The 5,000-nt window shown below is 53.4% G+C and overlaps 1 non-coding gene across 1 annotated transcript in view; it reads left to right on the top strand.

Moving 5' to 3' along the window:
- The first annotated feature begins 4,371 nt into the window (after positions 1–4,371).
- The window catches only part of LOC124730408, a 1,909-nt gene continuing 1,280 nt past the window's right edge, over positions 4,372–5,000 (top strand). Inside the window, exon 1 of the ribosomal RNA XR_007008016.1 lies at positions 4,372–5,000. This exon is cut by the window's right edge and continues 1,280 nt beyond it. This is a non-coding gene — a ribosomal RNA (small subunit ribosomal RNA).

The following is a 5,000-nucleotide window of genomic DNA, read 5'->3' as shown; positions in this document are numbered from 1 at the left end:
TTGCACTCGCACTCGCACTCGCAAAAACGTGGGGCAAATATATTACGCGGAAGAGTTATAACAGACCGAGCCCCACTGCATGGGGGGAGTCTTTGTCACTAATGTACACAGATAGAACATTGTGGACTGGAACCAGATTACCCGTACACACGGCGCTGATTAGTAATCAATGCAGAGCCATCAAACTACAGAAAATATATACAACTGTCCGTATACATGCTGAAAGAGTCTGCCCACAATGGGAACCACACGTCAGCCAGACACTCTGATCACGCACCACTCTCTGCTTCTAACAGGCGCACATACAATATGTAAGCACCAGCATGGAACAACATCCAGTGCATCCTCTCCGCCACATTACACAATCCACACTATCACAACCAGACCAGGAGGTCCATGCGGAAAATAGAATATCCCACCCTTTCGACATCCACCATTGCGCAGATAAGGCACCAACACCCACACATGTCCTATACAACGGTGCACCCAACATCACAATAGTACCTCCTGTCACAGCGCACAAACAATGACATGAGTCAAAGACACAGGTCTGACACAAGCATAGAATTGGAGCGCCGCCTCTAATAAGCCAAAGGTGCATCCTGACGTGACAAATCTCATCATGTCACAAGCATTCACTTACTATAATCACTATCAACGAACCTGCCGCCCCGCCCCCCCCCCCCCCCCACACCTTTCCTTACAACAACGTGTAACCTAACCTAACCCATGTTGTACCTTAACCTAACCCATGTTGTACCTTAACCTAACCCATGTTGTGCCTTAACCTAACCCATGTTGTGCCTTAACCTAACCCATGTTGTCCCCTAACCTAACCCAAGTTGTCCCCTAACCTAACCCATGTTGTCCCTTAACCTAACCCATGTTGTGCCTTAACCTAACCCATGTTGTGCCTTAACCTAACCCATGTTGTCCCCTAACCTAACCCATGTTGTCCCCTAACCTAACCCATGTTGTGCCTTAACCTAACCCATGTTGTCCCCTAACCTAACCCATGTTGTGCCTTAACCTAACCCATGTTGTCCCCTAACCTAACCCATGTTGTCCCCTAACCTAACCCATGTTGTCCCCTAACCTAACCCATGTTGTGCCTTAACCTAACCCATGTTGTGCCTTAACCTAACCCATGTTGTCCCCTAACCTAACCCAAGTTGTCCCCTAACCTAACCCATGTTGTCCCCTAACCTAACCCATGTTGTGCCTTAACCTAACCCATGTTGTGCCTTAACCTAACCCATGTTGTGCCTTAACCTAACCCATGTTGTCCCCTAACCTAACCCATGTTGTCCCCTAACCTAACCCATGTTGTGCCTTAACCTAACCCATGTTGTCCCCTAACCTAACCCATGTTGTGCCTTAACCTAACCCATGTTGTCCCCTAACCTAACCCATGTTGTCCCCTAACCTAACCCATGTTGTCCCCTAACCTAACCCATGTTGTGCCTTAACCTAACCCATGTTGTGCCTTAACCTAACCCATGTTGTCCCCTAACCTAACCCATGTTGTCCCCTAACCTAACCCATGTTGTCCCCTAACCTAACCCATGTTGTCCCCTAACCTAACCCATGTTGTCCCCTAACCTAACCCATGTTGTCCCCTAACCTAACCCATGTTGTCCCCTAACCTAACCCATGTTGTCCCCTAACCTAACCCATGTTGTCCCCTAACCTAACCCATGTTGTCCCCTAACCTAACCCATGTTGTGCCCTAACCTAACCCATGTTGTGCCCTAACCTAACCCATGTTGTGCCCTAACCTAACCCATGTTGTGCCTTAACCTAACCCATGTTGTCCCCTAACCTAACCCATGTTGTCCCCTAACCTAACCCATGTTGTCCCCTAACCTAACCCATGTTGTCCCCTAACCTAACCCATGTTGTGCCTTAACCTAACCCATGTTGTCCCCTAACCTAACCCATGTTGTCCCCTAACCTAACCCATGTTGTCCCCTAACCTAACCCATGTTGTCCCCTAACCTAACCCATGTTGTCCCCTAACCTAACCCATGTTGTCCCCTAACCTAACCCATGTTGTCCCCTAACCTAACCCATGTTGTCCCCTAACCTAACCCATGTTGTGCCCTAACCTAACCCATGTTGTCCCCTAACCTAACCCATGTTGTGCCTTAACCTAACCCATGTTGTGCCTTAACCTAACCCATGTTGTCCCCTAACCTAACCCATGTTGTCCCCTAACCTAACCCATGTTGTGCCTTAACCTAACCCATGTTGTGCCGTAACCTAACCCATGTTGTGCCTTAACCTAACCCATGTTGTGCCTTAACCTAACCCATGTTGTGCCTTAACCTAACCCATGTTGTGCCTTAACCTAACCCATGTTGTGCCTTAACCTAACCCACGTTGTCCCCTAACGTAACCCACGTTGTCCCCTAACGTAACCCACGTTGTCCCCTAACGTAACCCACGTTGTCCCCTAACGTAACCCACGTTGTCCCCTAACGTAACCCACGTTGTCCCCTAACGTAACCCACGTTGTCCCCTAACGTAACCCACGTTGTCGCCTATCGTAACCCACGTTGTCGCCTAAACCTGCTCTGTAATTGTTATACGACTCGTTCAATTAGTGTAGTGTTGCCCACCCGCAACCCTCGCAATATAGTTCGCTACTCGCACTGCCCGCTCCCCTGTGTATCGCTTCATGTTAAACACCTTGCAAGTCTTGCTGACTTTCCACATGCTCCTGCTGTACACTGTAATGTGGATGGCAGCAGGGCGTACATGCCGCCCCCCCCCCCCCCACCTCTCCCCACGTCCCCACCTTGCCCCCTGCCTTCGCAAGGTGGTTGGTGACAAGTTTGCATGTTCAATGCCCTTCGCATGCGACGTACGCAGGCTACGTTGTGGTGCGGCCTGTGTCAACTGTCCGCTGATGTCGTACGCGTGAACCACAATCTGTACTGCACATTCGTCCTTATGTACTGAATGATACATCGTGGCACATGTGTGACCGTACAACGACTGCGCCCAAAAACGGCGGACCATACAGTGCAAATATTGTGCACGCAGCTACGTGTCGTCTCCCTATGAGAGCTGGATTGCAGTGTGGTACGCCATAGAGACGTGTGGGAGGAACGGACGCCGTGGATGGCGATCAGCATGAGCTGTCTGTTGATGTATTCGGACCTAGTCGTCTCTCCTCACACACCGTGATGGCATGGTGCAGCGCGTTCCATATCTGCGACATGCTACAGAAGCCGGTTGACAGTCGTTCGAGCAATGGACATCGCATACGTACGGGGGCCACCTTCCACGTATTGTCTAGGCGTGCACATTTTGTTGCGTGTATGTGGGCAGACGTAGTGTGGCGTGACACCTGACACAGGCATGCAATAATGGTTGAAGTTGCAAATGGCGATGGACGCCTACGTTTTCTGGTGAAGTTACGCAAATGAAGAAATGGTAACCCGTTGTGGTGCGGTTGTTCTCGCTAGGGGTGAATCGGTGATGGCGACGATAGGTTGAGGTACTAACCGGTTGTTCCAGCGATACCCACCATGCCGACGAAACTGAACGGCATCTGGGTGTGAAGCGATACGCGGCGGTGGCTGGGTGGGACCGTCCCCGGCCGGTGAGGGGGCGCCTCCCGGCGTGCTGGCCGCGCGGTGCGTGGGCGCACGCGCTACAGCCGGCTGGTGGGGGCGGCCAGTGGCAGGCGCGCCGGCCGACGGACGCGGCAGGCGTCGCAGCTGCGCGCCGGCGCACCCTGCGCGCGGCGCCGTGCGGCCAAAGTAGGTCCTCGCGGGCCCGGTGCGAAGCGCGGTGGACATCTGCAGTGTGCTGGTCCGATTGAGGACTGTGTGCGTTGAGGATGCGCCGCCGCCCGGCGCTCGGCGCCGCGACGCCGTCTGCTGCTCGGTCGCCCCAGCGGTTCTCGCTGGTGGTTTGTATCGCAGCTGTGCGGATGTGTTGGCGTGTGCGCTGTGCTGGGAGAGTTCGCTTCGGCACCCAAGTGGGGCTTTTGTCCTTCTGTGGCGCTGGCGTTGGAGCTGCCGGTCACCGTAGGTGGCGCGTGTTGTCTCCCGCCGGCAATGCCACGACAGCACGCTCCCGGGCCTCTGTCGGCAGCGGCAAGCTCAGTTGGGAGCACGGGTGGTCGCACCGAAAGCGTCTACTCGCCTAACTCCGGGCGATTGCGCCTCTCTCGAACCCGACCAAGTACTTGGGACGGCGCTGCGCGCCGCCGGGACCTGAGAGGGTTTCGAGGTGTATTGTGCAGGGGAGCTCAGCCTCCTCCTGTTTGCAGAATGATTGAGCGGACGCTTGCGTGTTCGCGCGGGCCCCCGGGACACACTCCCGGGCGGCCGGCTGCTCAGCTCTAGTTGACGCAGCTCCCTGGTTGATCCTGCCAGTAGTCATATGCTTGTCTCAAAGATTAAGCCATGCATGTCTCAGTACAAGCCGCATTAAGGTGAAACCGCGAATGGCTCATTAAATCAGTTATGGTTCCTTAGATCGTACCCACGTTACTTGGATAACTGTGGTAATTCTAGAGCTAATACATGCAAACAGAGTCCCGACCAGAGATGGAAGGGACGCTTTTATTAGATCAAAACCAATCGGTCGGCTCGTCCGGTCCGTTTGCCTTGGTGACTCTGAATAACTTTGGGCTGATCGCACGGTCCTCGTACCGGCGACGCATCTTTCAAATGTCTGCCTTATCAACTGTCGATGGTAGGTTCTGCGCCTACCATGGTTGTAACGGGTAACGGGGAATCAGGGTTCGATTCCGGAGAGGGAGCCTGAGAAACGGCTACCACATCCAAGGAAGGCAGCAGGCGCGCAAATTACCCACTCCCGGCACGGGGAGGTAGTGACGAAAAATAACGATACGGGACTCATCCGAGGCCCCGTAATCGGAATGAGTACACTTTAAATCCTTTAACGAGTATCTATTGGAGGGCAAGTCTGGTGCCAGCAGCCGCGGTAATTCCAGCTCCAATAGCGTATATTAAAGTTGT

The sequence above is a fragment of the Schistocerca piceifrons genome, unplaced genomic scaffold, assembly GCF_021461385.2.
Source record: "Schistocerca piceifrons isolate TAMUIC-IGC-003096 unplaced genomic scaffold, iqSchPice1.1 HiC_scaffold_1240, whole genome shotgun sequence".
In the NCBI taxonomy this organism is placed as follows: domain Eukaryota; kingdom Metazoa; phylum Arthropoda; class Insecta; order Orthoptera; family Acrididae; genus Schistocerca; species Schistocerca piceifrons.
This window is presented reverse-complemented; position numbering and strand designations above follow the sequence as displayed.